This window comes from Tympanuchus pallidicinctus, unplaced genomic scaffold (assembly GCF_026119805.1).
Source record: "Tympanuchus pallidicinctus isolate F22 unplaced genomic scaffold, pur_lepc_1.0 scaffold20, whole genome shotgun sequence".
In the NCBI taxonomy this organism is placed as follows: domain Eukaryota; kingdom Metazoa; phylum Chordata; class Aves; order Galliformes; family Phasianidae; genus Tympanuchus; species Tympanuchus pallidicinctus.
In genome coordinates this window covers 5,613,034-5,624,721 of record NW_026294722.1, presented here as the reverse complement: position 1 = coordinate 5,624,721, position 11,688 = coordinate 5,613,034, and the positions used below count along the sequence as shown (strand labels likewise).

The 11,688-nt window shown below is 40.3% G+C and overlaps 1 long non-coding RNA gene across 1 annotated transcript; it reads left to right on the top strand.

The window, feature by feature from the left end:
- Positions 1-322: 322 nt before the first annotated feature.
- On the top strand, positions 323-2,340 carry LOC128081133 (uncharacterized). Its single transcript, XR_008207014.1, has 3 exons — positions 323-407; positions 1,343-1,436; positions 2,105-2,340. It is a non-coding gene; the product is annotated as an uncharacterized LOC128081133 (long non-coding RNA).
- The last annotated feature ends 9,348 nt before the right edge of the window (positions 2,341-11,688 follow it).

Genomic DNA, 11,688 nt, shown 5'->3' with positions numbered 1-11,688 from the left:
TAGAAATGCTGTTCTGCTGTTGTAGATCATCTCATAAGACATTACATCTGATGTGATAGCTAGGAATGAAACTGGGTCACTCTGCAACAGCAAGTGGCTTTAATTAAACTTCTTGGCAGGATCCATGCAGACTCTGTGCTCACACCTCTAATTTAATCTTGTTTGTGTGGCTTCATTCAGCCAGAGAATCTCCCCTTTCTCCCTGGCATCCTCCACGACCTCTAAGCAATTCATTGCCATGTAAAAGAAGTAAACAGAGAAGTTTAATGACCTCACTGGCAAGGGACTGGGCTGGTGGCTCTGGGGGATTCTCTTCAGAGAGCTCTTTTTCCCCTGGTGCTCTCCTGATAGATGACCAAGAGAGAAGATGGCACAGAAGCAAGCAGCTACCCAGCTGATACCAGCAGGTACCTAAATCCATCCCTCCCGCAGGCAATAGGCAGCCTCTTTACAACATCTTCACTATTTTGGTGGAGAATGAGAGCTTTCAAATAAGTCCTGTGCAGAATTTTCCAGGATAATTTATCCTGGTATTAAATACTGAGTTGTGCCATGGTTCCTCCTACATCACGTTGTATTAGATTACACTCAGCTGCAGGATAGCGTATTACACAGCATTACTGTGTATTAACTTGAGTTTGTACTTAGTGTATGTGCATCACATGGTAATGGTTTGCTGTTAGCAAAGGTTGTTTTAAAGGGGAAGGCTATTAATACAGAAATAACGAAATCAGAGAGAGAAGGAATAACTGCAATTTGTAGATCTTGTCGTAGGTTGTCTGGGGCTTAGAGAGTGACATGTACAGCCTGATCACAGCAAGAAAGGACCAATTATTGGAATTTAGAATGTTGGGATAAAGGAATTGCTGCAGAAGTTGAGACAGGTTTTCTTCTTTTTAAGTTAGGAAAGGCCCTACTTTGTCTTCCTGAAATCACATGCCAGCAAGTAAATAACTATTCATCAATATGCTTTTTGAAAACTGTCTCATGGAGAAGCTCCATCCCTGCTAACAAAAAAGCATTTACTGAGTTTGTAGGAAGAACATGGTGTTTCTTGGTAAAGTTCTTAAGTTTCAACCATCTTATTTCTCCTGTGTCTTCTAGGTTTCTCATCAGACAAAAAAACTTGATTTAATGTTCAATCACTGTCTATGAGTCACCTGTAATTTAGCAGTCAGTGATTGAGAGAGATATCAAGCATAAGTGGAGAGGGAGTAACAGCCAATGTACAACTGAAATTTTTTAGAGATAATTTACAATACTGAAAACAGGGCACAGCTAATTTTAAAGTGATCTCACTCAGAGAAGCAGTGAAAATCCTGTTGATCTGTATTTTCTGCAGATATATTTTCAACATGTGTATATTCAGAAGAACCTGGAGGAACTGGGAAAACAGATTTGTAAGCAAAACAGGCTTTTAGTGTGCTACTGGACGAGTAAGTCTTGACGTCAAGATATTTGGCCATGAGCTAGTTCCTGGCTCTGCACAAAATGCTCCCTTTGACCTTTAACATCTCATTTATTCTTCTGCTGATTCCAGAATAAATAAAATAAGTAAAATCTTATAATCTTATTATTTCCTGATCTGCAAAGGGTACTACAATAATAAATGCCTTCCGACCTGTAAGGCGCAGAAGCAATGCCATGACTACAGCTATATTAAAACAAAGACAGATGCTTCACGCTTTGGCCCACCACTTACCTACAGGGCACCAAGTTAATTTGTACCCTATGGATGGAAGCAACTGTTGCACAGTCAATTGCAAGGCTGTAGGAGATATGGATTTGTCATGTGCTTTCACCCCTATCGCCCAGTCCCTGTCCACAAATACATTTATTTTATATTTTATATTTTATATCCTTCCCCATCTTTTCCAGCTTCAAACTGCCAGCATTTGACAACTGAATCTATGTTTTGATAAGAAATATTTAGAAAACTACTTTGTAATAGATGAAAGAAGAGTACTATTCTAATTCAGCAGTGCTCAGTTATCAGTGTAGTAGGGTGGGAAGTGTCTCTTGTCTTCTCTGTAATTCTATCTAAATAACTGCTTTGATCTAAAGAATATTCAAATGAAAACCCAACAACCAATTTCTTTTCCAGTGGAGTGGAATAAGTTGCCATACATTGCCAATAAAAGGAAGGAGAACATAATAATGTAGACAGAAACACTGTTTAAAAGGAACCCAAGTAGACTCAAATGGAATAATACAGCTCAAAAAGATCACTGCATCTGCTTCCATCACCAGACATTTGTCGCAAGCTCAGCATCAGCCATGCTACCCCAAGGCACCTATCAGGATCAGTGACATCTTTAATTAATCCAGTCAAGACGAAAATAAAACAAAGACATTTCTGCATTCAGTATTTACTTTGAACATTGTATATCCCACTGATTTTTGTGAAACGTTGGAGATGAGAGTAGCGTGATGCATTTTGCTACCCAGACACTCATCTGCACTCCCTGCCCTATTCCTCCAAAGGCCTTCCAAGCCCCACATCCCACCAGCTGAGTGAATTACATGGGAAACAGTTTTCTGCATCATACAGTGTTCATATCCCATCACTGACCGCAAGCATTCAGGTTCTAAGAGTCAGAATATTTACCAATATTTTATTAACCCTTTAGCAAGACTCCCTCAAGTTTGTCTTACTCTTCTTCTGAGAACATTTGCTTATGTGCTCTCAACACCCAGCCATACCCAGCCCCTGTTTCAGTTTCTTTGAAGCAATCCAATGAAACATCTCTCAGTCTCTGGTCCTTAGCATTTGTCTTTTTTATCTATTTCTCTCTTTTATTTTATACTTCACATGAGAAAAGAAACCACCAGAGGCTGAAAATTTAATTTGGTTGGATCATGCACCTAAGTAGACCTGATAAGCCAGTGTGTTGGCAATACTTCCAGCCTGAAGACAATGCTGCAGATGACTGCATGGCCTCAGGTAAACCAAATAGTTACTAAACATGATCTCAGAGCAGTTAATTCTTTAGAAAGTAGGAGTTAATCAGGTTCTATGCTGATATTCCAATCTCCTACAGTTGACAGAAAAAGAATAAATTCATCTTCTGCCTCACTGGGCAAGCCTCTGCTCCTCTCATGTTGACAGATCTCATCTGAAGCACATTTTCAGTTTTCTTGGCAGATAAGTCAAGGATTTTTGCCATTTGAGCTGTCTCAGTCCAAATGAATTCACTGCCTCATACATACATGTTCAGCTGATGTCACTGGGCACATTACCTCCACGTTGGAAACACGTGCTTGCTGGCGGGTAAAAGGGCATCTCAAAATCCAGAGCTGTCATATAGCTCTGAAGTGAAAAATGAAAGTGTGGCTTCAGTTGTGGGCACTGAAAAAGCTACGTACAAATTTTATTCATTCTTGCTTATACACGTGTGTGTACGTAAAGTAATATATAAACATACACATATGGGGATGTTTGGGTTTGTGTGTGTGTTTGTGTGTTGGTGCACAAAATCAGCCTGAAGAGAAAACAGTGCTGTGTCCAAGTGATTGGATTAAAAAGTAGGTGTTTGACTTTTTTTGTTTCTTAATGGAGTAATAGAAGGCATTCACTCACCAGACTCAGCTTCCCCACATGCCTTTCTCTATTCTCACGGGCATTATTCATGATATGCTTGGAGTTGTTGATGACTGCTGATGGCTTTTGCATGAAGACGAAGAGCATGGATAGGCTGTGTGCTCCTGCACCACCAGGCTTCATGTGTGCTGCAATGAAGGCCATTCAGGTGCACAGTGGCTTCAGGCAATGAGCAACTTACCCAGAGCACATGGTGAATCAGAGATGGTCTAAGAGGCTTGAGGAGCTTCTCCAATTTAAAATGTGATAATAATGTTTTGACAGAAGTAGCACCTTGTGCTTGCTCTTAGCAAGACTGTATCTTGAAGAACCTCTTGCTGCTTCCACTTCACACATAGTTCTTACATTGCACAGGGCTGCTGTACAAAGCAGGGCTTTCTCAGACTGCTTGGTTTTCTGTGGTTTCTAAATAGTACACAGAAAGGCAGATCTTGCTGGAGAGAGCACGTGCAGAAGGGGCAGAAAAGGGGTTCCTCATCAAGGGGACTGCTTGCTCAGTGTTTCTGCTATATTCACTGGAATTTTGTCTATACTGTTAGTAAATTAATGTTAAAGAACACACAAGTCAGGCATCAAACGCTTCTCATCTTAATGGAAAGATCTCAGGAAAGCTGTAATTATTAGCTGGTCACACCAGTGAAATTGGCAGCAACTCTATTAGCAAACCCATTATTATCACAGTACTAGTTTCTTCACTTTTGAGGACACTGCAGTAGACTATGATAACACCAAGATGCATGATAAAGGCAATCCTTGGGCATGTGTTTATTGAGACTTCTTAAGTTTGTATACATCTGCCATCTGTAAGAAACAAAGTCCTTGTTTGAATCTCTGAATTTCTGAATCAATGAAACACACAGAATGTACTCAGGGACGTCCATCCTGCACAGCATTGGTGTATGGCAGCCACTAAAGCTGGTTCAATTTCTGAACACTTGCTGGTGGTTGCAACACTACTGTTTTGTTAACTTCATCATTTTGGATCCCTTTCTGTTAACTTTCCTGATACGGGATGTAATTTAACTTTGTATATCATCTCCTTCAACAAATCATCAACTCAGACAGCAGTGTGCAAAGAGCAAGTCGCTAATCAACTGGAGAGCAAAGACGAAATCTGGTCTTTAGAAGGAGATGGAATTAAAACAGGAAAACACGGGATCTCCAGAGAGTTTAAAGTGTCTGTCAAACACACACCAAAGCTCCAGTTAAGTGGGCTGTGGAAAGTTTAATAGGGTGGCATTAACCCAAACTGAATTCATTTGTTTGTGTGTAATGTTAATGAACCTCGGCTGCTGAAAGTAGGCAGTGAATGCTCACTATTTGGAGTGCATGCATTAGCCACCACTAGTTCCTTAATTAGTTTTTCAAAGGCGGTGTCTGAATGGAAAGATCATGGAATAATAAGTGATAATGGACTCTCATTTTGTTTAGAGCTCTTTCCTAGTTTATGGTACATTAAGTAATGGTAAAGAGAAATAATTTCTTCTCATCACATGTGTCCACGTTGTGGGGAAAAAGAAGTACTTATGGTTTCCAGACAAGTTTGGCTTTGATGGAACTCTCTTTTCAATGGGCTATTTGCCTACCAAAGACGAGTGTACTTTTCATAGAGCTTTTGGAACCTGCCAGCCTCGCTGCAATCCACTTGACTGATGCTCCAGTTCTCTCTAAAGATCAGATCTGCATCTAAACTACTTCAGATGTTGGACAATAGAAACAGTGAAATTCCAAGAACTGAAAACCATTGAGGCACTGGCAAAGGCATTGATATCTATGAAAAGAAATGGATTAGAGCAGGCTTTAGTGGAGAAAGAGGACAGCTTGTGGAAACAAAACAAGACCAGGGTTTTAAATAAAGGCAGTGTCAGGCTTCTGTAGAAAATGGGAACAGTCCTTGAAAGCAGTTGTTCTACTGTTTTTTATTAAAAAATAAAACACAAAATATGTATCTGTGTTCACAAAAGCAGAGATAATGAAATACCCAAAAGAGGGAGCACAGACTCTTCCCACTGAGCAACCTCCTGACAAAGGGATAATTCCCAGGCTGGTCTCAGACTCATGAAAAGCAGAATGGTACTTTGCAAAATAACACAGCAATAATCAGCTTCCACTGACATGGTTTATGCCTTGAGAATAAATGACTTAATAAAATGGTGGCAGTCGTTTCTCTTTGTATGAATCACTCTTCTGCATTAGAGATCCTTGCAAACATTCTCACAACACAATCAGATGACAATATGCTGTTGCTGTTCTGTTCACAGCCGTTTCCTTCACCTGCACATACAAGCTCTCTTACCTTCCCTTCCTTTGCCATCACTTCCTTATTACGAACTTCTGATGAAGCAAAGTATATTTTCACTGAATTCATTAAAAACGAAAGTAATACATAATTGTGCCTCTTCATAATTGCCGTAATTGTGCCAGGCATGCTTCTGCTTGTAAGGGGCCCATTTGCACAAAAAGGCTCTCCCTGCCTTAGCTATTCCCTTTTGCTTTATTGCTTAGAATGAAATGTAAACACCCAAGCCTGTGTGTGGTTATGCATTTCATTGTATCTCATTTCCATACTTCAGATTTCCTAGCAATTCATACTTTCTGATTTACAGCATTAGAGCAAAGAATTGAGATTAATCTGTCAGCTCCATCACCGAAAAACTGACATGTTATAATGCCTACAGAGCTGCCCTTAATCAAACAAGTCGTTAAATTGCAGTGTATTTAATTATTGGTAAACTTTCCGGATACTGTAGCTCAGAACAGTCAAAATCCCTTCAGAAATCACTTTCCCTGGAAAGCTCTTTTCTTCTGCCAGGATAACATTATTTGCTGTGTTCAAACTTTGCACCTTAGTTTAGTGGAGTCTCTAATACAGACCAGGATTACTGTAATATTTGAAAATTTAATCAGCAAATGCTGATGCTGTGGTGAACAGAAACAATATTTTTCTGAAAGTCTGGGATATGCATTAAGCCCTGAACGTGACAAATATCTTCCCTGCTCTGAAAGTCATGAGGAGACACATACTCTTTCATTTTAACCAAAAATTAGGTTTTTAGAGCTCTAAAAACAATCTCTGGTAAAAGTTTCATTCCAGCTGTTGTTTGATTGTTTTTCTGTTCTTGTGAAGCATTCCTTTACAAAAAGAAAAAAACCTGCATTGTCCAACAAAAAAAATTCTGATCAGCTGTGCTCACAAACATGTCCCAAACATGCTTAAAGAAGCCAGAATTTTGACAACAATGGCCATGAGAGGGAGAAAGTTCTGCTGCTCTGTCTGTCAACCAGATACAGAGCACCCAAAAATGCCCCAGTTATTCCAGTGTTTGTCTTTAAATTCTGTAGAACCACACTGCAGTCCTATGACTATAAAGCAGTCCTAGGACAGAGCTTCTAGTGTAATGCTATGGCAGTGTCCTAAGGACATGGTGAATCCCTCTTGAGAGAGGAATTTGGTTCCAAAGACCTTCTCTGTGAGCTCCTGCTCAGGAACTTTTCTTTCCCAGAAAATAAATTTCATCTTCTGAAAATGAACTGCTGTACATTTCTGGCATCCAGCGCAAAGAAGGAAGGAAACATATGGAAATTTCAATTAACAAACTTGAGAAGAAAGACTGTGGGGTTTTTTTGGTGCTGCATGTTCTCACTGGAACACCTCCAGCTCCTTACTCAAGGCTCTTTCTGTCTCCATGGTGGAAACATTAATAACTGTACTGATGTCCTGGTGGATTAGACACAATTTCTTAATAATTAATGACAATTTCCCTGTGCAGCTTGGTCAGCAACCCACTAAATTGTGCAAAACAAATGAGATATCAACAACAAAACAGTTAATCTGTAGGCAGCGCAGGGCAAGAGCTCTGAGTGTTCTTTGATTTCACCATGTACCTTCAGATGGCTAGAGCAGGAAGATGGTTGCATTTTTTAAATAGGTTGCCAAGGAAATGAAAATAGGTTATCATGAAAACGAGCTTAAAATTTCACTATCAATATTACCCCCTAAAGTACTTTAAGTTCTGTTTCTTGAGTGCAATATCCTGTAGCAGCTCTGCAGAGACTTCATCACTGCACTGTACTACTCACCAAGAAAATACGTAGATGGGCAGACCTGACTGCATGTCTCAAACACCTCCTGCAATCAGCTCACTTTGGCAGGGCTCTTGGTCAGTGGGAAGAACTAAATTTCTCCAGAGGGCAAGCTGTAGGAAAGTCTGTTAGGTTTAACCCAAAATGCAGTAGCTCAAATTGCTCTTAAGCCGAGACTTAAGGTTGGTCTTCTAACTGGAATGCTCCTTACAGATACCTACAGTTACCTACAGATACAGATAGAACAAGTCCTAAAGCTTCCCTAGTCTGTAAAAGCTACAAAGCAGTCATCCTGCCCATGCTGCCCTCAGACCTCATCTCCACTGATTCAGATCTCCCTCAGCAATCAGAGTATTGGGGACTGACAAGGAGATGAAGAGATGTAACACTGCCATTAGGGAGGCACTGACTTATTAAATTATTAATACACCGTGTTTGTTTGTTTGTTTGTTTGTTTTTCTGAATGCTATTGAGAAATTATTGTTTTGTGAAATTAGGATAAAATATTAAGGAAAAAAATCAGAATCGTGAGGAGTTTGTTCCCATAGACTTCGGTTAGTTATTTTCACTCTTGTATTTAATTACTTGAAGCTTTTATGCTAAACCTGGTCATAAAAAAACTGGCCATATAGGATGGCTGAGCACACAGATGCATGGATCTTCAGTCTTTCTGATACAGAAGCAGAAGGAAATTATAAACACTGAAGTCATCAAAACCACATGCTGCAGGAGGTAAATATATGGGGAAAAAAAAAAAGAGAGAGTGCTGGATTTGGAAGTACTTATATTCTGTTGCAGCTTACAACCTCATTCTTTGCTTTGTACAAAAGATCAGTACCAGGATCTGTTTCAGCAGAAAAAAAAAAGAAGTCTTCTAAACCTGGCAACAAAAAGTGCAAATTTTTGTTACTTCAGAGATGCACAGGGCTGGAAAAGTGTAGATTTGAGGGCTGCCTCAAATCAGAGCGTATTTAAACTTCTTACACTGTGATCAAGTTCAGCCCCCAGTCTAGGATTAAGGTTATGAAATGTTAAAATTATGTAATCAGGAATGACGGCAGCAGATAAAGTACCAAGCTGTTAGGGTAAGAGGGCTTTTCCAGCTATGGTGTATGGGCCTTTATTTTAAATATTCTCCATGCAGAATTAAAAGATCTCTGAATGCGATAAGAGAGCAACAACTAAAAGCTGGAGATGCTAATAAAAAGTGATAGGCTAGATCCTGAACTTGGGGTATAGGCTCTTCAGAGCTGCTGCGACTGCAAAATGAGATCGGTGCTCTCAGTTTGGCTGAGTGTTCTCTGAGTTTTTTGACTCCCAGTCCAATGTCAGTTTTTGCAGTATGATCACTACAGCCAGAAAGTTTGGTCACCCTTTACTACTGAGTATGAGAATTCCAATGAAGAGAGCTGCCTTTTTTTCCCTTAAAAATTCTCAAGATTCTCTTGCATTGCAGTTACCTACATTGCCATCTCATGAGTAAGTAGACGTGATCACTGATTAGATAGGAATTTCATGCTGTTGTTCTAACAAAAAGGAGATGTCACCTTCACTCTGCCAAAATTCAGGCTGTTGTGAACTTGGTAGGAGTTTGATTAAACTGTAAGTGAAAAGTTTGAGTGCTTCCACAAAAACAGAGTGCTATCACTGCAGCTGCAGCCCCACGAAGCACTCGGTCATCTGTAGGTATTCTAATTAATAAGAATTACAGAATTGCTTGATCAGAATCAGAATTCCTTGATTCCAAGTAATACTCTGAACCTTCAAACACAGGGGATAAAGAGGCAGATCTGTCTGTAGACAGACAGATGGACAGAGAGGAGTTGTGGTACTGAGGGCCAGTACCATTTGTGCTGTGTAAAGACTTGATTGTCATCAAAATGTTCAAGTACCATGAGCACAGTGGAACTCACTGAGGGCTAGAAAATCTCTTGTGGAAGTTAAGTAAGTATTTGAGCTGTCAAGTAAATTATATATTTGGGCAATGCCTCCAATTACTCCTGATTTAGCTAGTTAAAAAGTAATCTGGTTAGAACTGTATAATCTGACAATTTTCGTAGTCTAAATATAATTAGGCATAATTAGGAAAAAATGACAGCTGGTAGATATGATTTAAACATAGGTATCAGTTGAAACCATTTTGAACAAGAAGAGGGCAGTTAATGTTAGTCAGTCCTTTCATCTCTCCTTTACAATTAACTGTTTTCTCTCCATTATGCATTCATCTCTGCAGTGCATTGAAATTTCATACTCCAGTTCATCCAGTGTTTACCTTTTGAGTCTCACCAGTTCTGCTCTAGCAGACTAAATTTATAGGCTGTTAAGGCTGTCCTTATATGTTTCTGTTCTAGGGAGGACTCCTGGTTGGTAGATGCCATCTAAAGATAGAAAACGAGACGAAGCACTGAAACAAACTGCATTGCCCCAGGCTTTCAATTTACTGTAGCCTTCCTGCCATTGCAGTGCTCTGCCTTTGGACAGTTGCCTGCACTGCTCTGCAAGCTTTGCCTTGATTGATGATTCTTGTGCTCTACTCTCTGGGGCAGAAGATGCAGAGACACGTGCCCAGCACTAGCCAAAATGGCTAGAGGGGTTAACTCATGTCACTTAACAGCTTTCCACTTGGCTAACTCACGAGTGATGCTGAGAGGTTTGGAATTTGTCTTGGACCGGCCATCCCAAGCCTGACAGCCATGAATTCTGGGAAAGAGTCAGAAATTGGGGCCATGGAATACAGCTGGGGGAGATTCCCAGGTTACAGAGCCCTGTGGGAGATCCTGGAGGAACAGGGAAAAGTGAAAGTCTCTATTGCTGTTCATTGGGCAGAATAATCACAGCCGGCAAGCTGAGGATGACAAAACCACGCCGTGTTCCCATACCTGCTTCATAATTAAAGACTTTCTCAGCAAGTAATATTGCACGGTGGATTTTATAGCAGTCTATAAAGATACATAAGGTTTTGCCTTTCAAGCTCAGTTGGGAAGCGTGTATTCAGACAGGAAAGTTGTTTAACTCAGCCTGCTTTCTTCTTCCCCCACCTAACACCTCTGCCATGAGGAGCTCACTTACAAAATCAAGCCTCTTATAGGTCAAGGCATGTGATGACAGCTAGGGAAAAAAAACCTGGATGCTCCTAGGATACTCGTAAACATATTGCTCTGTGAGCAATGAATTCCTACAAACTGGTGTTCTGCACATGAATTATCTACATTTATTAAGGTATGTTTTCTATTTGAAGACTTCCACAATGATTTCAGTATTTATAATCACCGTTGTGCATCTTCTCCATTGTCAGCTGTGCTCAAACCACAGCTGTCCCTTCATTAAGAGCACTAATAAAGTCCACCCTCCTCACCAGTTACTTTCTGCTGAGAGGTTTGTCAGACTCACTTCTTCAGGAACTCTTCCTGTCATCTCAAGTGTAACCAAAACTGATCATTTGGGGAAAAAAACTACCTCAGATCCACTAAAATACAGCCCCTTTTTCTGACCTCTTGGAACTCTGAAGGACTACAAGTCCATCAGGGGAGTTATAGCTTACTTTACCACCACCACTGCTTTAAAATTATCAAATCACTGAAGGATTTTGTAAAGCTTCTCTTTTTCCAGTTGCTTCAGAATTGCCTGATGTTACCTCAGGTGAAATCATCAGAATACAGCATTCTGCAAATGACTCAGGAAACTTTTCCCAGGACATCTCTCAACCCACCCTTTACAAACCAGTGCTTTCAGCCCCGCGTTCTGTGGCTCTGTAGTAACAAGATTGATGTGGCTTTTACTTGCCTCGGACAGGTGAGCCTCTTTTGGTCATTCATCACTGCTTTTCACTGAGTGAGCTTTTCACTATGTGAGCAGCAGCAAGTGTGTATCCTAGCGCTGTAAGAAATAATGTGCTTCCTAGTCCTTTGTGTGTTAATTCACCACATAAACTCAATGAATTCCCATAGGGATTCACGGATGGTCAACAGCAGCATACAAAAGGGGCTACTGTATAGAAAAGGACA